This window comes from Scyliorhinus canicula, chromosome 10 (assembly GCF_902713615.1).
Source record: "Scyliorhinus canicula chromosome 10, sScyCan1.1, whole genome shotgun sequence".
NCBI lineage: Eukaryota > Metazoa > Chordata > Chondrichthyes > Carcharhiniformes > Scyliorhinidae > Scyliorhinus > Scyliorhinus canicula.
The window spans coordinates 145,932,801-145,959,385 of NC_052155.1; positions in this window are offsets into that span (position 1 = coordinate 145,932,801).

The following is a 26,585-nucleotide window of genomic DNA, read 5'->3' on the forward strand; positions in this document are numbered from 1 at the left end:
TGTGCTGTAAAACTCTATGACTCGATGATTTGACCTGTCCCAGAAACCCAGAGAAACAACATTGTCCTACTCACAGAATGATACCTTATAGCCAGTATCTCAGGCTCTAGGGTCACCACCACTGCCCCATTGACAGGTACTGGCAGCGGTATAATAATATAATAATAATCTTTTATTGTAACAAGTATGAAGTTACTGTGAAAAGCCCCTTGTAGCCACATTCCGGCGCGTGTTCGGGGAGGCTGGTACGGGAATTTAACCCGTGTTGCTGGCCTTGTTCGGCATCACATACCAGCTGTCAAGCCCACTGAGCTAATACAGGCAGGAAGGAGAAGCAAGGAATTACTCAACATTAATTCCAGACACCGTGAAGCCTTTGGATTTGTGACAATAAATCTAAATCAAATCCGATCAAACATTGGCAGGCAAACTTTCCAGGTTAATTATCAGCAAGAAGCTGGGCCATCAAGTATAGGCTCTTGTTTTTTGTTTCACGGTTCCCTTGGTTTGCCCCAACACAACCCCACCCCTCCCCCACACGGCCAGTTGTCCCTTATTGTTCAGTTTTGCTTCCAGTGAGAACTGGCCTTTGTTCTCCTTTTAACACATTCTGCTATCTCACCTTTTGCCACTGTTAGCACTCTTCAGTCATTACCCAGAGGATAGCAATGGAAGGGTGCTTTTCTGATTGGAGGGCTCTGACTAGTGGTGTTCCGCAGGGATTAGTGCTGGGACCTTTGCTGTTTGTAGTATATATAAATGGTTTGGAGGAAATGTAATTGGCCTGATTAGTCAGTTTGTGGAGGAATCAAAGGTTGGTGGAGTTGCAGATAGTGATGAGGATTGACAGTGTCTGGAATACAGCAGAATATAGATTGGTTGGAGACTTGGGCGGAGAAATGGCAGATGGAGTTTAATCTGGACAAATGTGAGGTACTGCAATTTGGAATGTCTAATACAGGTCAGAAATATACAGGAAATGGCAGAACCCTTAAGAGTATTGACAGGCAGAGAGATCTGGGTGTACAGGTCCACAGATCACTGAAAGTGGCAAAGCATGTGGATAAGGTAGCCAAGGAGGCATGCCTTCATCGGTCAGGGCATTGAGTATAAACATTGGCAAGTCATGCTGCAGCTGTACAGAAACTTAGTTAGGCCACACTTGGAATATTGTACAATTCTGGTCGCCACACTACCGAAGGATATGGAGGCTTTGGAGAGGGTACAGAAGAGGTTTACCAGTATGTTGCCTGGTATGGAAGGCATTAGCTATGAGGAGAGGTTGGATAAATGCGGATTGTTTTCACTGGAATGACGGCGATTGAGGGGCAACCTGATAGAAGTTTACAAAAATGGACGGAGTCAATAGTCAGAAGATTTTTCCTAGGTTAGAAGAGTCAATTAATAGGGGGCATAGGTTTAAGGTGCGAGGGGCAAAGGTTAGAGAAGTGTTTTTTACGCAGAGGGTGGTGAGTGCCTGAAACTCGCTGCCGGGGAGGTGGTGGACGCAGGTACTGATGTGTTGGGTAAGCTGGGTCTATGAGGACTGTGTTTACTGCAGTGGTGAGAGAGACAGGCTTCCAACACTTGAAGAAATGCAACTCGATTTTATTGAACACTTTTGAAAAAAATAATTTTTATTCAAATTTTCCAACAACAAATTTTATCCCAACAACGAAAAGAGAAAAACAATGACCCCTCCCCAATACAAAAACAATAAAATAACAACAAAAAAGAGTAATAAGCATAGAACCATAAGAACAAACCCCCATAACGAAACCATAGCCCCCCCCATTTCCCCAATCCACCCCCCCCTCGCCCCCCCCGGGTTGCTGCTGAAGTTGACCACCCTCTAATGATCCACCAGGAAATCAAGAAAAGGCTGCCACCGCCGGAAGAACCCTTGCACCGACCCCCTCAGGGCAAACCTGACCCTCTCCAGTTTAATGAACCCGGCCATGTCGTTGATCCAGGATTCCGGGCTCGGGGGCTTTGCGTTCCTCCACTGTAAAAGGATCCTTCGCCGGGCTACTAGGGACGCAAAGACCAGAATACCGACCGGCCTCTCTTGCCTCCTGCACTCCCGGAACTCCTGCTACCCCAAAAATAGCGAGCCCCTAGCCCGGTTCCACCCTGGAGCCGACCACCTTGGACAAGGTCCCCGCCACCCCCTTCCAGAAACTCTCCAACGCCGGACACGCCCAGAACATGTGGGTGTGATTTGCTGGGCTCCCCAAACACCTACCACACCTGTCCTCACCCCCAAAGAACCGGCCCAGCCTGGTCCCAGTCATATGCGCCCTATGCAGCACCTTTAGCTGGATTAGACTAAGCTGTGCGCAAGAAGAGGAGGAGTTCACCCTCCCCAGGGCGTCCACCCACATCCCCTCGTCAATCTCCTCCCCCAACTCCTCCTCCCACTTCGCTTTCAACTCCTCCACCGAGGCCTCCTCCCCCTCCTGCATCACCTGATAAATTGTCCTGTATCACCTGATAAATTGTTTATTGAACACTTAACTATAATATATGCGGGCAGCACGGTGGCCTAGTGGTTAGCACAACTGCCTCACAGCGCTGAGGTCCCAGGTTCGATCCCGGCTCTGGGTCACTGTCCATGTGGAGTTTGCACATTCTCCCCGTGTTTGCGTGGGTTTCGCCCCCACAACCCAAAATTGTGCAGAGTAGGTGGATTGGCCACGCTAAATTGCCCATTAATTGGAAAAAATAATTGGGTAATCTAAATTTTTTTTTTTTTAAACTATAATATATGCTTTAACTGTGGGTTGACACTATGCTGACTTGACTGGAGACCTGAGGCTAACCTGACCAGACTATCCTACTACCACGTGGTGTTTGTTCTAATTGCTGCTCACGAGCTCTGACTGTCTCAGAGGCTGGATCCTGAGAGAGCGGGAAAACTAGTGCCCTCTGGCTTTATAGTGGTCGCGTCCTGTCTGGTGATTGGCTGCTGTGTTCTGTGTGTTCACTGGTCATCCTGTGTGTCAATCACTGCCTGTCTGCACACCATCATATACCTGGATGTATATTATGACAGGTACGATAGTGATGAGGCATCTTGACAATTACATGAAAAAGATGGGAACAGGAGGGATACGGACCCCGAAGGTGCAGACGGTTTTATTCTAGACAGGCATCAGGCTTGGAGGGCCTGAGGAACTGTTCCTGTGCTGTACTTTGTTCTTTATTCTTTAATGGCACCAACAACACACCCATTTGTGTTATGCCTGTGACACATTGGTCAATCTCTCCTTTGATCCGACCAATCCCTGACATTCTATCCTGCCCCACCTCCTCCACCTGCCTCTCCAACTATATCATTCATTATATTGCGACCTCTCTTCAGTTCTGGAGAAGGATCATATGGACACAGCACAATAATGTTTGGGTATCTCCCACAATTAAGTCTGTCTGCCAAACTTTGGGGCTTGTACAAGTTACTATAAAAGGGTTTCCATATTGATTCTGCTCATCTCCCCTCAGTACAACCTTCTGAAAACTCTTCACAAAAAATCCACTTCACATTTTTTTTCCTCTTTACAGGGAGCTGCTAATTTATGATATGTGATTAATTGTCCTCTGATTGATTACAGTGGCTGCGGTAGTCTTTTAACACTTGGCTGGCATTATGGGTGACCAACATTCCAAACACCCCCCAGTGTTCCTCAGGCAGAATTGATGGAAAATCAGTCACAGTATTTAGACAACTGATCTGGTACATTATCAGTCATTCCACTAGAGGGCTCCAAAAGACACAAAGGAGTTGATAAAGTGACTCCTGTGGAGTTCACGCCAGACTCTTCTGGAGGAACTTGAAGCCCAAAATCCCACCCCTTTGCTTCTCAATAGCTGGATCAGATTCAAATTAATTTCTTATATTTATGTATGACTTTGGAAAAGCTGCTATTTTCTACTGCGTCTTTTTCATTAGCTAAGAGAACCACCAGTTCTACATTATTTTTATGGGCATCTTTTTACTTTAGTTATTTCAACACACTGATCACCAGGCAGCAGTGAAACTTCAATGAGATTGGAGAACTGATGAGAAGTTAAAACATTTAAAAAGGTGAACCAATTAAGATCTTTGTAATCTTCATCTTGCAGGGATTGTAGTTACAAAGAGACATCAAAAATAGGAGCAGGAGTAGGCCATTCGGCCCTTCGAGTCTGATCTGCCATTCAATAAGATCATGGCTGATCATCCAACTCAGTAACCTGTTGCCACTTCCCCCCATCCCCTATCCTCTAAGGTTGTGCAGTATCTGATTTTAAACCAGTAGGGTAAGCTTATTTTATGCTGACCTTCATGTGACACACATAGTAGCACAGTGATTGGCACTGTTGTTTCACAGCGCCAGGATCCTGGTTCAATTCCCAGTTGGGGTCAAGGATGTGCGGAGTCTGCACGTTCTCCCGGTGTATGTCTGGATTTCCTCTGGGTGCTCCAGTTTCCTCCCACAAGTCCCAAAAGATGTGCTGTTAAATAATTTGGACATTCTGAATTCACCCTCTGTGAACCCGAATAGGCGCCGGAATGTGGCGACCAGAGGCTTTTCACAGTAACTTCATTGCAGTGTTAATGTAAGCCTACTTGTGATACTAATAAAGATTATTATTAGAAAAACATGCTTACATCCAAAATAGGGACAGACCCTTTGTATATTTCCAAAGTTTTTAATTTGTGTTCACAATTCCCCGAAATTTTTTACCTTGGCTGATTTGTACTCACTATTTAAATTGAATATATTGCCACCTTTGTAACCATTCCTCATATATATTTTGTACTGATATGAAAAAAAAAATTGTATTGATTTAAAATATGTATGATAATTTGTCATTAAAAGATCTGTCCCAGTCGCTGTGTGTAACATACTGTTTTGGCTGTCTCCACTAGGGGGAGTGAAACAACTAGAAATTCTGTTGTGTAAACTGTGCACAGTTTGCTTGACACTTAATCTTCATGGAATATTTAGACACTTGGAAAAGTAAGCATGCCTCTGTTTCTCCTCAGGTGTCTAACCAAAGGAGAAGCATTTATTCCGGATTTAGATGCCTAAACCTTCTAGAGATTCTCATTCATCATGCACAGCAATTTGTACACACTGATTTCATAAGTGCGGCTGCTTGACTAATGCTTCAAATAGAATCTCAGCACAAAATAAACATCTAAATGACTGACCAATGTACTTCAGAACAGGGCTTCGATGTTCACCGCATGGGTGTTCTGCTGGGACTCAAGAACAGTGTGGCAGGTAGCAGTAAGATATTAATTTGCAAGTGAATTGGCCATATGGTGATGGTGCAGAGAGTGGAGACCCAGCATCTGCCTCCGAAGACAGGGAAACAGGAAGAGACGACCCAGTCTGCAGTCTTGTGCCATCTGGTGTCTAAACGCAGAGGTGCATCCTCAGAAATCTGGAGGACGATGACAATGGTGAGACATTCCACCCAGAAATAGCCCTGACTGTGGAAGCAGGTTTCAGAGTCATTGAATCTGAATGTCTTCATGTTTGCCTCGTTACTTAGGAAATCTAAAGGTTATTGAAGAGAGAATTTAATGCAAAGATCATTCCAAAATCAAATGGGGGTGAAACTTCAGTTTCCTTCTTTCTATTCTGACTTTCTTCAGTTTATACACCAAGATATAGTTGAGGAAGCTGTTAAGTAGGAATTGCATGCACACACATGTATATGCATGGTGCATGCACACCTATGTACACAAGAAGTGCTCTCCTGTGTGTGAATATACAATACCATATAATTTTGTGTGTGCAGATTTATAGACACACATAAACTCATTTACAAACTCATTGGGCGCGATTCTCCCGCAAAGTTTCTTTTTTTTAAAACGCATTTTATTCAAACTTGTATCAAAGTAGGTTACAGCAAATAAACACCCCGGGAAACATTCTTCCCAACAATCAACTATACAGCTTGTACAGATCTTTCTCCTTTTTCACCCCCCCCACCCCCATCACCCACCCCCCACCTCCCTGCGATGAACAGCTCCTCAAACACGGTTACAAACATCCCCCACATTTTCTCAAACTCCCCTGCTGAGCCCCTTAACTCATATGTCCCCTGGGCAGGATGGGATTTATCCTAGGATTCTCTGGGAAGCTAAGGAGGAGATTGAAGACCCTTTGGCTTTGATCTTTGTGTCATCATTGTCTATAGGAATAGTGCCAGAATACAGGAGGATAGCAAATGTTGTCCCCTTGTTCAAGAAGGGGAGTAGAGACAACCCTGGTAACTATAGACCAGTGAGCCTTACTTCTGTTGTGGGCAAAGACTTGAAAAGGATCATAAGAGATAGGATTTATAATCATCTAGAAAACAATAATTTGTTTAGGGAGAATCAACACGGTTTTGTGAAAGGTAGGTCGTGGCTCACAAACCTTATTGAGTTCTTTGAGAAGGTGACCAAACAGGTGGATGTGGGTAAAGCAGTTGATGTGGTGTGTATGGATTTCAGTAAAGCATTTGATAAGGTTCCGCACGGTAGGCTATAGCAGAAAATACAGAGGCATAGGATTAAGGGTGATTTCGTGGTTTGGATCAGAAATTGGCTAGCTGGAAGAAGACAGCTTCTGGTGGTTGATGGAAATGTTCAGCCTGGAGTTCAGTTACTAGTGGTGTACCACAAAGATCAGTTTTGGGGACTCTGCTGTTTGTTATTTTTATAATGACCTGGAGGAAGGCGTAGAAGGATGGGTGAGTAAATTTGCGGATGACACTAAAGTCGATGGAGTTATGGACAGTGCGGAAGGATGTTGCAGGTTACAGAGACACAAATAAGCTGCGGAGCTGGGCTGAGAAGCGGCAAATGAAGTTTAATGCAGAAAAGTGTGAGGTGATTCATTTTGGAAGGAATAACAGGAAGACAGAGTGCTGGGCTAGTGGTAAGATTCTTGGTAGTGTGGATAAGCAGAGAGATTTTGGTGTCCATGTACATAGATCCCTGAAAGTTGCCACCCAGGTTGACAGGGTTGTTCAGAAGGCGTACGGTGTGTTAACTTTTATTGGTAGAGGGATTGAATTTCGGAGCCATGAGGTCATGTTGCAGCTGTACTAAACTTTGATGCGGCCGCATTTGGAGTATTGCGTGCCGTTCTGGTCGCCGCATTATAGGAAGGATGTGGAAGCCTTGGAAAGGGTGCAGAGGAGATTTACCAGGATGTTGCCTGGTATGGAGGGAAGATCTTATGAGGAAAGGCTGAGGGACTTGAGGCTGTTTTCGTTAGAGAGAAGAAGGTGACTTAATAGAGGCATACAAGATGATCAGAGAATGAGATAGGGTGGACAGTGAGTGCGTTTTTCCTCGGATGGCGGTGGCTAGGACGAGAGGACATAGCTTTAAATTGAGGGAAGATAGATGTAGGACAGATGTCAGAGGTAGGTTCTTTACTCAGAGAGTAGTAGGGGCGTGGAATGCCCTGACTGCAACAATAGTGGACTCGCCAACATTAAGGGCATTTAAATGGTCTTTGGATAAACATATGGATGACAATGGAATAGTGTAGATGGGCTTTAGATTGGTTTCACAGGTCAGCGCAACATAGAGGGCCGAAGGGCCTGTACTGCGCTGTAATGTTCTAATCTCTAATGTCACTCTACCCCTTCTCCTTTCCACCACCGCCGCACCTTGTCCACATTCACCAGCCAATAATAATGAAGCACATTTGGCAACGCCTCTGCCTCTGTAGCAGGGTCCTCCCCACCCTCGGCACCTTCCCCACCCACACAAAATCAGAGATGATTGTGCCCACTCTCCGAAAAAAGGCCTTTGGTATAAAGATCGGGAGAGCCTGAAAGAAAAACAAAAACCGCGGCAGAATATTAATTTTCACCACTTGGACCCTCCCCGCCAATGTTAAGTGCAGTGTATCCTACCTCTTAAGAACCTCCCTAGCCTCCTCCACCAGCATTGTTAAGTTCCACTTATGGAGCCTCGTCCATTCCCTCGCTACCTGAATCCTCAAGTACATAAACCTATCCCTCGCTACCGTAAATGGCATCCCCCCTAATTTAGCCCGCTGTGCCAGCTCATTCACCAGGAATACCACGCTTTTCCCTACATTCAGCTTGTATTCCAAGAACCCTCCAAACCTCCCCAGCAGGCCCATAATCCTTCCCATACTCTCCAACGGATCCGAAACATACAGCAAGAGGTCATCGGCATGAAGCAACAACCGATGCTCCCTCTGTCCCCTCATTATCCCCTGCCACTCTGCCATTGCCAATAGCTCTATGGCCAGCGCAAACAGCAGCAGCGACAGCGGGCACCACTGCCTCGTACCCCTGTGTAAGTCAAAGCTTCGTGGGCTCATATCATTCGGCCTCACCGTCGCTCTTGCGCCACATACAGCAACCGTACCCATGCCGCAAATCTCGGCCCAAACCCAAACTTTCCCAAAACTTCGAACAAGTACCGCCACTCCACCCGATCAAATGCTTTCTCCGCGTCATTGGACACCACCACCTCCAGTACCAGAGCTCTCGACGGATTCATCACCACATCCAACAGCCATCTTATATTATTTGCAAACTGCCTGCCCTTCGCGAAGCCTGTTTGATCTTCTGCAAACACCCCTGGGACACAATCCTCCATCCTCCCCACCAACAACCTAGCCAATACTTTCACATCCGTGTTCAATAGTGATATGGGTCTATACAACCCACATTCCACCGGATCCTTCCCTTTTTGGGGGATTAGTGTGATTACTGTCAGCTTCATCGTGTCCAGCAACTCCCCCTTCTCCAGTGCTTCATTAAACGCCCCCAACATATGTGGTGCCAGGTCCGCCGCAAATTCCTTATCAAATTCTGCCGGTTACCCATCCGGCCCAGGGGCCTTCCCGGACTTCATACCCCTGATACTATCCAGCACCTCCCTCAGCCCCAGGGGCTCCTCCAAAGCCTGCCTCTTTGCTTCCTCCATCTGGGGAAATTCCAGCTCGTCCAGAAACCACCCCATGTCCCCCTCCTCTCCTCCTGGGTCTGCCTCATAAAGTCCCTGGTAATACTCTCTAAATGCCTCATTTATCTTCCCTGGCTCTGACACCACATCCCTAGCCCCAATCCGGATCTTCAATATTTCCCTGGACACAGCCTGCCTCCGCAGCTGGTGCGCCAGCATGCAGCTCGCCTTCTCCCCATACTCGTACTGCAACCCCTCTTGCCCTACGCAGTTGCCCTACCGCCCTCCTCGTTGTCAGCCTGTCAAATTGCCCCTGCAACGTTTTCCTCCTCGCCAATCCCTCCACGGTGGGCACCTCGAATATTCCCTGTCCACCTCCACTATCTCGCTCACTGGATGGTCATGTTCCGCCCTCCTTTCTTTATTCGCATGAACCGTAAATGAGATAATTTCTCCCCAGACCACTGCCTTCAATACTTCCCAAAAAATGCCCGCCGACACCTCCCCATTCTGATTGAACTCCACATAATCCCGAATCGGCAACCGCACCTTATCACAAAAACCTCCATCCGCCAACAACCCTGAGTCAAACCTCCACCCCGGCCTCTGCTCTCGTCCCGTACTGAACCGAATATCCAGCCAGTGGGGTGCATGGTCCGAGATAACTATCCCTGCATACTCTGCCCCCTCCACCCCAACCAAAATCTCCCGACTCACTACAAAGTAATCAATCCTCGAATACACCTTACAGACGTGTGAAAAGAAGGAATACTCCCTTCCCCCTGGGTTCTGAAAGCGCCATGGATCCACCATACCCATCCTCTCCATAAACCCCCCCAGCTCCCTTGCCATTCGTACCCTACCCATCGACCTGGGGCTCGACCTATCCACCCTCGGCTCCAGAACAGAGTTAAAATCTCCTCCCATGTTCAACTGGTACGTTGCTGCCAGCAACCCCCTTATAAAACCCACATCATGCCAATTTGGGGCATACACATTCACCAACACTCCCATGCCCCTCCCAATACCCCACTCACAATCACATATCTCCCACCTGGATCCCTCACCTCCTTCACACTCACAAATCCCATTCTTTTGCTCATTAAAATCGCCACATCCCTCGATTTCAAATCAAACCCCAAGTGAAAAACCTGTCCGAGCCACCTCTTCCTTAACCTAACCTGGTCCTTCACACGGACTCCTGCAAAAAGACAACCCTCGCTTTCAAGCTCCTGAGGTGCACAAACCTTTTAATCGGCCCATTCAGTCCCCGGACGTTCCACATTACCAACCTTACCGGAGGCTTGCGCGTCCAAGCCCCTCTACCGTCCGTCATCTTCCCAACTTAACTCCAGTCCCCTTAATTCCACTCTGTACCTGGCCCCTCACTTCGCCCTTGACCATGTAATCTCTCACCCCCTGCCGCATCACAGAACCCCCCCCAGCTGCTTTTCCCCTTCCCCTTCTTCGCCCCAACTTCCCCTTTCCCCCTTCCCCTCCCCCCCGGCCACCCCTCTTGGCCTTCTCCCCCACCACCTCACTTCCGTTCACCAGCATAATCTGCTAGCGCGGCTGCCCCCGCCCAAAGGCACATCCTAATGACCTCCCCCCCCCCCACCCACTCCTGAGCTCAAAAGAAGAAGGCTTCTGATGTGTTGGGCTGGCTGTGTCGATGTGGACTGCACTTGATGCAGTGTAGCGAGAGACAGACTTCCAACACTTGATGAGATGCAACACGATTTTATTTAGCATCGAAACAATTATACATGTTCAACTGTGGGTTGACACTATGCTGACTTGAATGGAGACCTGACACTAACCTGGCCAGACTTACTAGCTACCACATGGTGTTCATACTGGCTATGCTCACAAGCTCTGACTGTCTCAGAGGCTGGGTCCAGAGAGAGTGGGAAACCTAGTGCCCTCTGGCTTTATAGTGGTAGTGTCCTGTCTGGTGATTGGCTGCTGTGTTCTGTGTGCTTACTGGTCATCCTGTGTGTCAATCACTACCTGTCTGCACTCCATTATATACATAGATGTATATTATGACATCCCCACCCCCCTTTTTTGTTTTTTTACATTGTTTGCGTTCATATAATAAATAGTAAGGTGCATATGCATGTGGACGTGTGCGTGACTATATACAGAACGTGCTAAAATGAACTTATATACATAGGAAGGTGTCGCTAGTGCAGATATAGGGCAGATGAAATGGTAGAAACATATTTACAGAGGTCAAAACGATGAGATAACAAAATTGTGCAAAAGTTCAGTCTGTAAGTTTAGTCTTTGTGGCGGGTGACGAAATCTGGTTGACTGCCTCAAGGGTGGATCAGGGGCCACCTGCACCTGGATAGGCGGGACTGCCGCCAATGCGGTGATCGCAGAGGTCGGCAGGATTGCTGGTAGATCGGTGGCCTCGTGGTAGGGCACGTCCGGAGGAAGCATTGTGGAAGGCGGGACATCACATTGGCGGCGTGGAACTCTGCGCACCGCCCGTCTGTTACGTCGTAGGAAGGAGCCATCATCCATGTGGACGAGGAACGATCTCAGGGCCACTTGCTTGATCACCACAGCTGTGGCGGACCAGCCGCCATCAGGCAGCTGCACACAAACACAATCATTTGGGACCAGCTCAGGGAGATCCGTGGCATGATCGTCATATACTAATTTATGTTGGGCCCGAGACTGCTGCATCTTTTGTATGAACGTGAGGTGGTCAAGGTCTGGAACATGGATGGCTGGAACCGTGGTTCGCAGAGTGCGATTCATGAGCATCTGCGCTGGAGACAAACCAGTGGACAGCGGGGTTGCTCTGTATGCCAACAGCGCCAGATTGAAGTCGGAGCCTGAGTCTGCAGCCTTGCATAGTAATCTCTTGACAATATGGACCCCTTTCTTGGCCTTCCCGTTTGACGAAGGAGGCCTATGTGAAGATGAGGCATGAAGTTTCAGTTGGGGCGCTTGATAGTTACAAGGAAGCGAGGAAGGATCTAAAGAGAGAGCTAAGACGAGCAAGGAGGGGACATGAGAAGTCTTTGGCAGGTAGGATCAAGGAAAACCCAAAAGCTTTCTATAGGTATGTCAGGAATAAAAGAATGACTAGGGTAAGAGTAGGGCCAGTCAAGGACAGTGGTGGGAAGTTGTGTGTGGAGGCTGAGGAGATAAGCGAGATACTAAATGAATACTTTTCGTCAGTATTCACTCAGGAAAAAGATAATGTTATGGAGGAGAATGCTGAGACCCAGCTATTAAAATAGATGGCATTGAGGTGCGTAGGGAAGAAGTGTTGGCAATTCTGGACAAGGTGAAAATAGATAAGTCCCCGGGGCCTGATGGGATTTATCCTAGGATTCTCTGGGAAGCCAGGGAAGAGATTGCTGAGCCTTTGGCTTTGATTTTTAATTCATCATTGGCTACAGGAATAGTGCCAGAGGACTGGAGGATAGCAAATGTGGTGCCTTTGTTCAAGAAGGGGAGTAGAGATAACCCCGGTAACTATAGGCCGGTGAGCCTCACGTCTGTTGTGGGTAAAGTCTTGGAGAGGATTATAAGAGATACGATTTATAATCATCTAGAGAGGAATAATATGATTAGGGATAGTCAGCATGGTTTTGTGAAGGGTAGGTCATGCCTCACAAACCTTATCAAGTTCTTTGAGAAGGTGACTGAACAGGTAGACGAGGGTAGAGCAGTTGATGTGGTGTATATGGATTTCAGTAAAGCGTTTGATAAGGTTCCCCATGGTTGTCTATTGCAGAAAATACAGAGGCTGGGGATTGAGGGTGATTTAGAGATGTGGATCAGAAATTGGCTAGTTGAAAGAAGACAGAGGGTGGTGGTTGATGGCAAATGTTCAGAATGGAGTTCAGTTACGAGTGGCGTACCACAAGGATCTGTTCTGGGGCCGTTGCTGTTTGTCATTTTTATAAATGACCTAGAGGAGGGCACAGAAGGTTGGGTGAGTAAATTTGCAGACGACACTAAAGCCGGTGGAGTTGTAGACAGTGTGGAAGGATGTTGCAGGTTACAGAGGGACATAGATAAGCTGCAGAGCTGGGCTGAGAGGTGGCAAGTGGAGTTTAATGTAGAGAAGTGTGAGGTGATTCACTTTCGAAAGAATAACAGGAATGCGGAATATTTGGCTAATGGTAAAATTCTTAGCAGTGTGGATGAGCAGAGGGATCTCGGTGTCCATGTACATAGATCCCTGAAAGTTGCCACCCAGGTTGATAGGGTTGTGAAGAAGGCCTATGGTGTGTTGGCCTTTATTGGTAGAGGGATTGAGTTCCGGAGCCATGAGGTCATGTTGCAGCTGTACAAAACTCTGGTACGGCCGCATTTGGAGTATTGCGTACAGTTCTGGTCGCCTCATTATAGGAAGGACGTGGAAGCCTTGGAACGGGTGCAGAGGAGATTTACCAGGATGTTGCCTGGTATGGAGGTAAAATCTTATGAGGAAAGGCTGATGGACTTGAGGTTGTTTTCGCTAGAGAGAAGAAGGTTAAGAGGTGACTTAATAGAGGCATACAAAATGATCAGAGGGTTAGATAGGGTGGACAGTGAGAACCTTCTCCCGCGGATGGAGGTGGCTAGCACGAGGGGACATAGCCTTAAATTGAGGGGTAATAGATATAGGACAGACGTCAGAGGTAGGTTTTTTACGCAAAGAGTGGTGAGGCCGTGGAATGCCCTACCTGCAACAGTAGTGAACTCGCCAACATTGAGGGCATTCAAAAGTTTATTGGATAAGCATATGGATGATAATGGCATAGTGTAGGTTAGATGGCCTTTAGTTTTTGACTTCACATGTCGGTGCAACATCGTGGGCCAAAGGGCCTGTACTGCGCTGTATCGTTCTATGTTCTATGTTCTATGACTGCGGGTAGTGGGGGCTGGAGGTGACGTGACAAAAGTTGTATAGCCGGGCAAACTCAGACCACTCCTGGCTGTAAAAACAGGGACCATTGTCACTCATCACCGTGAGCGGTATCCCATGTCTGGCAAATATTTCTTTGCATGCTTTAATCACCGCCTTCGACGTGAGGTCGGACAGTTTCACCACTTTGGGGTAATTGGAGAAGTAGTCGACAAGGAGGACATAGTCACGCCCCTTGGCGTGGAACAGGTCGACACCGACTTTAGACCATGGGGAGGTCACTATCTCATGTTGCTGCAGAGTTTCTTTGGGTTGAGCTGGCTGAAATTTTTGACATGTAGGGTAGTTGAGGGCCGTGTTGTCAATGTCCTGGCTGATGCCCGGCCAATAGACTGCCTCCCGAGCTCTGCGTCGACATTTCTCGACCCCCAGGTGACCCTCATGGATTTGGCCAAGCACCATAGCTCGCATGCTCTGCGGGATCACGATTCTATCGAGCTTCATAAGGATGCCATCCACCATCGTCAGGTCATCCTTGACGTTGTAATACTGGGGACACTGCCCCTTCTGTCATCCAATCGTGAGGTGCTGCATCACACGCTGTAGCAGAGGATCCTTGGTCGTCTCCTCACGAATTTGAACGACCCTCTCATCAGAGGCCGGAAGGTTGGAGGCACACAATTGCACCTGCGCATCGATTTGGCAGACGAAGTCCGTTTGTTCACACGGTGTGGTGATAGACCTGGAAAGGGCATCGGCAACAATGAGTTCTTTGCCTGGCGTGCAGTGTTGCTCGTTCTGGGTGAGTGTGCTTAACACTCAATTTGGCTCTGTTTCGTTCCTTAGCTCTAGAGTCGCCAGGCATCGTTAAAATACCGCCACAAGTTTCAAGTTAAAGTTCAAAGCAATAAATCCATACACCAGTTAGTAAGTTCAAACAAGACATGCTTATTATAATACAATAATCTACTAATCATGCATATAAAACTATAAGACTAGGCTAATCCTACCACTAATAGGCCAAATACTTATCTGGATAAGGCGACTGCTGGATCAGGGAACAATTGCCTCTAGCTTTGTCCTGGGTCCGCAGGCTTCCAGTAGTTATGGACTAAAGGGGGTCAGGAGTGTCTACTCTCGTAGCGTGCGTTGTATGACACTTACGTGATGGCGGCTACTGTCCAGGCCTCTCCTCCTCAAGGTTCTTCTGCTGCAATGGTGTTCTGCTGGGAGGGCTGGCTGGTCAAGGAGAGGCTGGCAGAGAGAGAGCTGGGGTTGGGGTTTCTGTCTTATACCTCTCTCAGGGTCTTGCGCCCACCTGGGCGGACCCTCTGTACACTCGCAATCGATTGGGTCTCTTCCCAATCGATTGATTTGAATTCCCCAATAACGGGGCAGTTCCTCGATCACTGGGCGGTTCTTGGGACTTATTGTTTTGGACTTCTCTTGGTGCCGAGAAGTCTGGCCTTCCATTTAATGTATCGATTTGTGTTAACTTGTTTCCATTGTACCTGGGAATCGCCCGGTATCGCCTCATTAGTATGCTAACTTGTTCTTTTCACAGTGCTGTCTGGTTTCTGCAGCAGTCAGAACTGGTTTCTGCAGTAGTCAGAATACACAAGCGCTTTTGCAAGCTGCTTGCTTTTGCAACATGTCCATTTTCCCTGCATTCCTTGCAATCTTCCATTTTGTGTTGGGCAGTGGTCACCCCAGGTGGATACAGCAGACAAGTTCAAAATCGTAGCGGCGTAGCTTGAGAAGGATTCGTTGTAACTGGGGTGTCATGTCGTTTAAGTCCTTCTGGATGATGTGGACTAATAGCCTGTGGTCCGTCTCAACCGTGAATTTTGGGAGGCCATACACATAGTCGTGAAACTTGTCGATTCTCGTTAGGAGGCCCAGGCATTCCTTCTCAATTTGAGTCTACCGTTGCTCAGTGGGCGTCATGGCTCTGGTGGCATGCGCAACTGGGGCCCAGGAGGAGGAGTCATCCTATTGGAGGAGCACTGCCCCAATACAATCCTGGCTCGCATCAATGGATACTTTGGTCTCCCTGGTAGGATCGAAAAATGCCAGAACCGGGGCTGTGGTGAGTTTTGCCCTCAGCTCACGCCATTCTTTCTCATGAGCATGTAGCCACTGGAATTCCGTCGACTTTCTGACGAGATCATAGATCATAGATCATAGATCATAGAATTTACACTGCAGAAGGAGGCCATTCGGCCCATCGAGTCTGCACTGGCTCTTGGAAAGAGCACCCTACCCAAGGTCAACACCTCCACCCTATCCCCATAACCCAGTAACCCCACTCGTGTTGAGGGCAATTTTGGACACTAAGGGCAATTTATCATGGCCAATCCACCTAACCTGCACATCTTTGGACTGTGGGAGGAAACCGGAGCACCCGGAGGAAACCCACGCACACACGGGGAGGATGTGCAGACTCCGCACAGACAGTGACTCAAGCCGGAATCGAACCTGGGACCCTGGAGCTGTGAAGCCATTGTGCTGTCCACAATGCTACCGTGCTGCCCCTGACGTGCTGACGGAGGGCTGTGGTGTGGGTAGCCATGTTGGGAATGAAGTTCCCGAGGAAGTTGACCATCCCTAGAAAGCGGCGGACCACCTTCTTGTCCTCTGGGGTCTTCATGGCGTTGATCGCCGAAATCTTGTCAGCATCTGGCTACACGCCTTGCTGCGAGATGTGGTCACCAAGGAATTTGATTTCTGATTGACCGAACGAGCACTTGGCCCAGTTGAGTCGGAGATCATGCTCGTAGATTCTGTGGAATACCTGCTTGAGGCGATCGATGTATTCTTGAGGAGTTGTGGACCAGATTATGACATTGTCAACATACACGCGCACCCCCTCGATACCCTCCAGCCATTATGCGGTGAAATACCTGAGGCAGAGATGATGCCAAAAGGTTGTAGCAGTAGTGACCGAACGGGGTGTTGAATGTGCACAGATTGCGACTGGATGCGTCCAGCTGTATTTGCCAGAACCCCTTGGAGGCGTCCAGCTTCGTAAAGAATTTGGCATGAGCCATCTCGCTGGTTAGCTCTTCCCGTTTTGGTATCGGGTAATGTTCCCTCATGATGTTGCGGTTTAAATCTTTGGGGTCGATACAGATTCGAAGCTCTCCTGACGACTTCTTGACGCAGACCATGGAGCTGACCCAGCCGGGGGTTCTGTGACCTTTGATATGATGCCCTGGTCCTGGAGGTCCTGTAATTGCTGCTTGAGGCGATCCTTGAGGGGTGCCAGCACCCGACACGGTGCGTGAACCATAGGGGTGGCGTTTGGTTTGAGCAGGATTTTCTATCGGTATGGGAGTGCGCCCATTCCGACAAACACACTGTGGTACTGCGTGATGATGTCATCTATTTCAGCCTGGAAGTTTTCATCAGGTGAGGCCGTCGCCTGTGAGGATGACATGGTGTGGACTCACTGAACCAGGTTCAGGAGTTTGCAGGCCCGAGCACCGAGCAAGGATGCTCTGCCAGGTCCTACAATCTCAAATCGCAGCGTCGCTTTAAATTACTTGTTGACAACTCCGAGTTGGCATGAGCCACTGGCAGCAATGGCATTGCCATTTTAGTCAAGGAGCTGGCAGGCCGGGGGAAGAATACTTGGTTTGACGCGGATGGTGTTGAGATCATATTTCGAGATGAGGTTCGCCAATGCACCGGTGTCCAGGTTGAACCAGATGTGAGGCTTGTTGACTGTGAGGACAGCACACCACTCATCGTCGGGATCCACGCTGAGGATCGGGAGGTGCTTCACTATTTTGGAGAAAGGCAGCACATGCTTTGTAATGATGCCCACCCAGTATGGGGATTTGAGGCACTCGGCATCAGGATCTGTTGGGCTGTCGGGGTCGGAGTCTGGCATGCCTTGCTGTATTGAATGGACGCTTCTGTGCTGTGGCTGGGATCGCTGGATGCTGGGCAGTGGAGTAGATCTGCAAAGGGCTGCGTAGTGGCCGAGCTTGCCACACTGTAGACACCGGCGTGATTTTGCGGGACATTGCCGCTTTAAATGGCGGGGCCACATTTCAGACATGTCATGACGCCAATGTCAGTGCGTTCCGTGCGCCAACACGCAGGCGCAGTGCGGTCGAACGACGTACGCACCTGCGCAGGCTGGTCTTCTGCCTCGCCGTCCCCTCGGTCGTGGCGCGCATGCGCAGGGGCCTGGGAAAAGCGTGCAAAATGGTCACTCTCGTCGATATTTAAGCCCTGCATTTGTGCGATGGCCTGCACCCGTTCCGCCTCGTGGGAGGTTTGCTTTGCCGTTTCTGCCGCCCTGATGTGGGAGTACCAATTGTTAGCATGTTCGTGGAGAACGCACGTTTCGATGGCTATGGTGAGGGTGAGCTGCTTGACTTTCAGGAGCTGCTGACGAAGGGAATCTGAGTGGACCCCGAAAACGATCTGATCCCGGATCATGGAATCAGTTGTCGAGTCATAGTTACATGACTGCGCGAGGATGCGGAGATGGGTCAAAAAGGATTGAAAAGGTTCATCCTTACCCTGAAGCCTCTGCTGGAATACGTACCTTTCAAAGCTCTCATTCACCTCAATGTCGCAGTGGCTTTCGACCTTCAGCAGCACTGTTTTAAATTTCGTCTTGTCTTCGCCTTCAGCGAATGTAAGAGAGTTGTAGATGTGGATGGCGTGGTCCCCGGCTGTGGAAAGGAGTAGTGCGATCTTCCTGGCGTCCGATGCGGCCTCGAGGTCGGTGGCTTCGAGATAGAGTTGGAACTTCTGTTTGAAGATCTTCCAATTTACACCGAGATTGCCGGCGATGCGGAGCTGCGGAGGAGGGCGGACGTTTTCCATGTCACCGGATGGCTGTTTGCTGGTCAACGCTGATTCACTCAAGATAGGTCCGTCAATTTTCAGCATTACTACCTGGTACCATGGTGTGTTGGGCAGGCTGGGTCGATGTGGACTGCGCTTGATGCAGTATAGCGAGAGAGAGACTTCCAACACTTGATTAGATGCAACACGATTTTATTTAACATCTAAAATATTATACATGTTCAACTGTGCGTTGACACTATGCTGACTTGAATGGAGACCTGATACTAGCCTGACCAGACTTACTAGCTACCACATGGTTAGGGTCGTGCACTGGCTAGCTCACGAGCTTTGACTGTCTCAGTGGCTGGGTCCAGAGAGAGCGGGAAAACTGGTGCCCTCTGGCTTTATAGTGGTTGTGTCCTGTCTGGTGATTGGCTGCTCTGTTCTGTGTGCTTACTGGTCATCCTGTGTGTCAATCACTGCCTGTCTGCACTCCATTATATACATAGATGTATATTATGACAGCCTCCTGCTGGCCTTACCCTTCCCCACCCAAACAAGGACTTCTCCTGAATTCCAGGTAGCGTTCTCCAAAAGCAAACAAACAGATGTTAAACACAACCAGTCTCATAAAACAGGAGAGGGGATGGTAACATCCAGCCCCACATAAACTTTTCACCTCTACAACTCCTCATAATCTCAACATTGAACAGAAACCACCCCACCCCAACAAAAAAAAGGCGAAAATCCCCCAATCCCTACACCCACTTCAAACATGTTCCCATGCGTTGCCCACTCAGTTCTACCCCAGTTTATGCTCCTTAATGAAGTCTTCTGCCACTTCTGGGGTCTTGAAATAATACTCCCAGCCTCCAAACGTCACCCATAATTTCCTCGGGTGGAGCACCCCAAACCTGATCTGCCGCTGGTACAGCACCGCCTTGGCCTTGTTGAAACCTGCCCGCCGTTTGTCAACTCTGCTCCGATGTCCTGATAAATCCAAACGTTATTTCCCTCCCAGTCGTAGCTATGCTTGTCCGTGGCCACCTTAGAATTTTCTTTCTCCACAAATTGATGGAGTCTCACGATCACCGGCCACAACGGCTCCCCAGCTCTAGGCTTTTGCCTCAGAGACCTATGCGCTCGGTCCACTTCAGTTGCCTTATCCAGCACCCCTTCTGTCACCAGTCCCGCCAGCATCCTCGAGACGTACCTCGTGGCACTCGCACCTTCCACTCCTTCAGGCAGGCCCACTATTCGCAGGTTCTGCCTTCTCGAGTTATTCTCCTGCTCCTCCACCTTTGCCCTCAGCATTTTACAAAGGTCTCCTAGGATCCCCACCTCTGCCTCCAGAGCCACCACACGATCGCTGTGGTCCGAGATCACTCCTTCAATCTCCCGAATCTGTGACCCCTGCACCTCCAAACACCTCTCCATCTGTTCCAACGGACTCTTCAGGGGTGCTGCAGCTTCTGCAATGGCCTTTGCATGATCCTCACGCATTTCTTTCCTCTGTTTATGGAATTCCTCTTTGATAAAAGTCATCAGTTCCTGTATCTGTGGCCTTTCAGCTTGCCCCTCCCCCGCCTGCATGCTGGAAGAGACTGTCTGTGAAGCACAAGACTGTTTCACCTTTTCAGCCAAACCTCTCACTGTTTTCTGCCGGGTCCGGTGATCAGAAGACATACCATTCCAGGGATAAACTACTCCTCTCACATTCACCTACGTCTTTTCATCAAATTTCCACCCGGATCTGGGTAAAAAGAGCCCTTTTCTGTGACTCTGAACAGGAACAGCCCTGTATGTGACCAATCACTCCATGGTCACAAGTGGAAGTCCTCCCCCAAAGTTTCTAAGGGCGCGATTCTCCGGCCTCGCTGGGCTCTCGCTCAAGTGTAATGAGGCAGGTGAATAGCGGGAGAGGCCGAAAGCAGATACGCGCTTGGCAGCAAACAGTTTGCAATGCAACCGGCCAGCTCCTGTAAGCGAAATCATGGTCTAGCCATAATGTGGTGAGAAACCAATTATCACCACTTAAGCCCCATTTCTATACAATTAACAGGAATGACCCCATATCCAACAGCCTCCCGTCATTCAGCGAACACCCCAGCAAGTGCTCACGCACTTTTGAAACACAGTCCTTTTGAAAAACATGGATCTGGCGGAAGGGCTTCTGTGGGGAGCCGAGGAGGTGAGTAGCCGACTTTGCTCCCAGGCAAAGAACCCAGGAGTGCTGGACTTGCCATCTCAGTGCTCGGTGGGGGACCCACAGTTTGGGATGCAGGGACCCTCCGCCGGGATGGGCCACCATAGGAGGGTGGAGGGGAGGCGCCGGAGGGTACCAGGGGACAACTGCATATGTCACCACCATGCCAACCGCTAGATCATGTGTACCTATTCCGGGGGCAACTTCTGTCCCTTCTCGTCCACCCCATCGACCACCAGAAACCCCGCCGACTGCCAAGGCCTCTGGCCGTATGGCTGAAGGCTATTGCTAATAGGGAATTGACAACCGTCATTAAGTGAGCACGTCACACAACCCAATTGGATTCCCGTGGGTGGGCAGGCCATGTAGCATGTGGGAGTCATTACCTATCATCCCAATCATACCTTGATGACTGGACACTGTGCTTGAACACTGCAGGAGGCAACCCCACACATGCAGCAGCCAACATCCGAACACTCAGGGGATGGGACACAGCTCCGGGACGTATCCACAGCACGAGGGTGGGTGGGTGCCACGGGAACAGGGGGATGCCTGGAGAGATGGGCCAAGGGTTCGGAGGTCGGGCAGCATTGCAGACGAAAGTGACAAAGGTATCATACTAGTTGTGCAAAAAGGTGTATATTGTGTTTTACAATTCCCCACCCTCCCGTTGCCCCCTCCCCCACCCCAGTCTCCTCACGCCTCCCTACCCCCCACCCCCCAGCCCCCCCAGGGTGCCCTCAGTAATCTGCAATGTTCTTGGCCTTCCTATCTCTATCACAACGTCGAGGTGTGTCCCCAGAATGCACATCTGAGGTGGAGGCAGCCAGCCTCCCTAGCGGGAGTCCTCTTTGGGCTCTGCAGTCAGAGGGCCCCGGCTCACTTGTCAGCGGCACATGCACAGCCGTGCCGCCCCTTCCCGTGTGCTGAGTGAGAGATGTGGCCTCATCAAATCACTTTAAAATGGAAAGAGAAGATCATTGTCGCGACAGCCAATATTATTTGTGACACAACAATGGTGCAATTGCAGAGTGGAAGTGAATGGCTCAAGAAAACTGTTGAGTTATTTTAAATGCTTTTTGACAGAATTTGTATAAAATTGCATAAAGCTACTGCAGTAACAAATTAAGTAAATTCTACCTGGAGATCATGGACACAAATCCTTTTGAAGATGAAGTGAAACAATTAATTCATTTAATCGATAATGATGAGCTTTGTGCTTCAAGATCACCAGCTGATTTGTACAGGTTTGCACGTGATGGTTTGCTTTCCAAATGTGGAAAATATTCTGAAAACATTTTTAACAATACCTGTCACAAATTATTCTGGTGAATTTTCTTTTTCTGCTTTGAAATAACTTAAAATTATTCATGCTATGCGAAGTGTCAGAAACATTTGACAAGTTCAGCAACATTGACGATTGCAAGTACACCATGCAACCCGAAGGCTTCTTGATCCACCAGATGGACCGCATAATGGACTCAGGCAAGTCGAAGGGCAAGGGGATTTGCCTCATCATCAACACCTCCTGGTGCTTGGATACGGTGCCCCTTGCGTGCCACTGCTCCCCAGACCTAAAATACCTGATGGTGAAGTGTCGTCCTTTCTACCTGCCACGTGAATTCACCTCTGCACTCATTACAGCAGTCTAGATCCCAACTCAGGCTGAAGTGAAGAAAGCACTTGACGAACTACATTCCACCATCAACAACCAAGAAACAAATCACCCTGAAGCCCTGACAATCATAGAACATAGAACATAGAACAGTACAGCACAGAACAGACCCTTCGGCCCTCGATGTTGTGCCGAACAATGATCACCCTACTCAAACCCACGTATCCACCCTATACCCGTAACCCAACAACCCCCCCCCCCCCCCCCCCTCCCCCCTCCCTCCCACCTTACTTTTTAGGACACTACGGGCAATTTAGCATGGCCAATCCACCCAACCTGCACATCTTTGGACTGTGGGAGGAAACCGGAGCACCCGGAGGAAACCCACGCACACACGGGGAGGACGTGCAGACTCCGCACAGGCAGTGGCCCAAGCCGGGAATCGAACCTGGGACCCTGGAGCTGTGAAGCGATTATGCTAACCACCATGCTACCGTGCTGCCCACATGGCTGGAGACTTCAACCAGGCCAACTTCAGGAGGGTTCTATCCAAACTCCATCAACATATCTCCTGCCAACCAGAGGTGCAAACCACCCTGGACTACTGCTACATGAGCATCAAAGGTGCACTCCGCTCCATTCTCCGGCCACAAGTCTGTAGTCCTCCTTCCGGCTTACAAACAGCAATTCAAGTGGGCTATGCCAGTCAAGAAAACTATGCAGTGCTGGTCCGAGGCATCAGAGGATATCCTCCACTTAGAGGCTGTGGACTGGACCATATTCAAGGCCGTGGCAGCTAACCTGGATGAGTATGCAACCATCGTCACAGACTTCATCAGTAAGTGTGTTGAGGACTGTGTACCAAAGAAGACAAAATGGTATTCACCAATCGGAAACCCTGACTCAACAAAAGGGTTCACTCCCTGCTGAAATCCTAGATGGCGGCATTCAAGTCTGACAGCCCTGACCTGTATAAGAAATACAGGTATGACGTACGTAAAGCTATGAGGGCCGCCAAAAGACAATACCGGTCCAAACTAGAGTCCCAGGCCAATGACACAAACCCACGACATCTATGGCAGGGCTTACATGAGATCACAGGCTATAAAGCAAGCCAAGACGGAATCTCTGGTGCTGGAACACCAATGAACTGAACAGGTTCTATGCCCGCTTTGAACAGTCAACCAATGCATCGTGCCACCAGCCCCAACAGCACTGGACACCCCCATACCCACTCAGCGCCGGCTCTAGGGTTGCTGGCGCCCCGGGCAAGCTGAACTTCGGCGCCCTTGGGGGGGGCGGGGCCGGGGGGGGCGGGGCCGGGGGGGCGGGGGGGGGGCCGGAGGTGGGGGGGGGGGTGGGGGGGGGGGGCGGGGGGGGCGGGGTCAGGGGGGGGGCCGAGGGGGGGGGCGAGGCCGAGGGGGGGGGGCGAGGCCGAGGGGGGGCGGGGCCGAGGCCGAGGGGGCCGAGGAGGGGGGGCGGTGTGGGGTGGCCGAGGAGGGGCGGACCCGAGGGGGGGCGGGGCCGAGGAGGGGTGGACCCGAGGGGGGCGGGGGGGCAGGGCCGAGGAGGGGCGGACCCGAGGGGGGCGGGGGGGCGAACACGCGGGGGGGCGGGCGGACGCGGGGGGCGGGCGGACCCGAGGGCGGGGCGGGGGGGGCGGACCCGAGGGCGGGGCGGGGGGGCGGACCCGAGGGGGGCGGACCCGAGGGGGGCGGGGGGGGGACCGAGCGGGTGGGCCGCCCTGGGGGCTGGCGGCCACCGCGCATGCGCTGGTTGGCACCGGACCAACTGCGCATGCGCGGGACCCGAGTCTGGCGCCCCCGAGCACATGGCGCCCCGGGCAACAGCCCGAGTTGCCGGTGCCTTGAGCCGGCCCTGTACCCACTGTTACAGCCTCAGAGGTAAGAGCTGCCTTCTTGAAAGTGAACCCGCGGAAAGCGACGGGCCCTGATGGAGTCCCTGGACGAGCACTCAGAGCCTGCGCAGACCAGCTGGCGAGTATATTCGCAGATATCTTCAATACCTCACTTCTCCGCTCCGAGGTTCCCACCTCCTTCAAGGGATGGCGGGTCTGTCATATGACGTGAGATTGACTAGGTTGGGATTGTTCTCGCTGGAGTACAGAAGAATGAGGGGGGATCTCATAGAGACTTATAAAATTCCAACAGGACTAGACAGGGTAGATGCGGGGAAGATGTTACCAATGATGGGTGTGTCCAGAACCAGGGATCACAGCCTGAGGATTCAGGGTGAACCATTTCAGACCAAGATAAGGAGACATTCCTTCACCCAAAGAGTCGTGAACCTGTGGAATTCATTACCACAAGAAGCAGTTGATGCTAAAACTTTGAATATATTCAAGGGGGGGCTGGATATAGCACTTGGGGAGAAGTGGATCAAAGCTTATGGGGAGAAAGCAGGATTCGGCTATTGAGTTGGATGATCAGCCATGATCGTGATGAATGGCGGAGCAGGCTCAAAGGGCCAAAAGGCCTCCTCCTGCTCCTATTTTCTATGTATCTATGTAGCTATAAGACCACCATAATATTAGTACCAAAGAAGAACAAGGTAACGTGCCTCAATGACTACTGACCTGACATCTGTTATCATGAAATGCTTCAAGCGGCTAGTCATGAGACGGATCATTGCCAGCCTCCCAGACGGTCTCGATCCATTGCAGTTTGCCTATCAACGCAACCGGTCCACAGCAGATGCTATCTCTCTGGCTCTACAATCAACATTTGAACACCTCGACAATAAGGACACCTACGTCAGACTGCTGTTCATCGACTACAGCTCCGCCTTCAACACCATTAACCTGACAAGACTAATAACCAAACTCCCCAATCTTGGACTTGACCCCTCCCTATACTCCCTATACACACATGACTGTGTGGCAAGATTTAACTCCAACTCAATCTATAAGTTTGTGGATGATACGACTATGGTGGATCGTATCTCAAACAACGACGAGTCAGACAACAGAAGGGAGATAGATCCCTTGGTTGCGTGGTGTACCGAAAATAACCTCTCTCTAAATGTCAGCAAAACCAAGGAACTGATCATCGACTTCAGGAAGCGTAGTACAACACACACTCCTGTCTGCATCAATGGCTCCGAAGTGGAGATGGTCGATAGCTTTAAGTTCCTGGGGGTCACCATCACCAACAGTCTGTCCTGATTCACTCATGTTGATGCAGCAGTCAAGAAAGCCCAACAACATCTTTACTTCCTACGGAAGCTAAAGAAATTCGGCATGTCTGCATCAACTATCACAAACTTCTACAGATGTGCCATAGAGATCATCCTATCCAGCTGCATCACAGCTTGGTATGGCAACTGCTCAGTCCAAGATCGCATGAAACTGCAGAGTGTGGTGAACTCAGCCCAACGCATCGCACAAGCTTGCCACCCCCCCCCCCCCCCATTAATTCTGTCTACACCTCCCACTGCCTCAGGAAGGCAGACAGCATTATCAGAGACCCCTCCCACCCAGGCTTTGCCTCTTCCAGACCCTTCCATCAGGCAGAAGATACAGAAGTCTGAAGACTCGCTTCTTCCCCACAGCTACAAGACTCCTCAACGACTCTCCCTCGGACTGATTCAATCCCTGAAATCTGTCAAATCTGTCGTATTTGCTTTGTTTGGCCCTTATTCCACACAGTAACTAATTACTGTAATCAATTACTTATTTGTCGATGTTCTTCGTTGATTATTCTTTTTGTCTACTGTGTACATACTGTGCACATTCCCTTGGCAGCAGAAAAATACTTTTCACTGTACTTCGATAGATGTGACAATGAATGAATGAATCAATCATTCAACATTTTACCTACGATGATGCAATTGATGATTTTATGAAGAAAAACTGTGGGGGGGAAAGCTATCTAAATGGCCATGCCAACAAGGGATGAAGCAAGAAAATCTTTAAAATCTAGCCGTCTTCCATATTCTCTTGTTTAAATTCTGTTTTTCAAAATGGACCATTGCTGGTCCGATAAGATGACTGCAGCTGGTCACATGCTGATAATTATAATCTAACCATCATCGCTCTCAAGACTGGCCATTAGGACAAAGAATGGAATCCTGCAGACAGAGCCACTGATATTGGAATTGGACTCAGTGGGCACTCCAC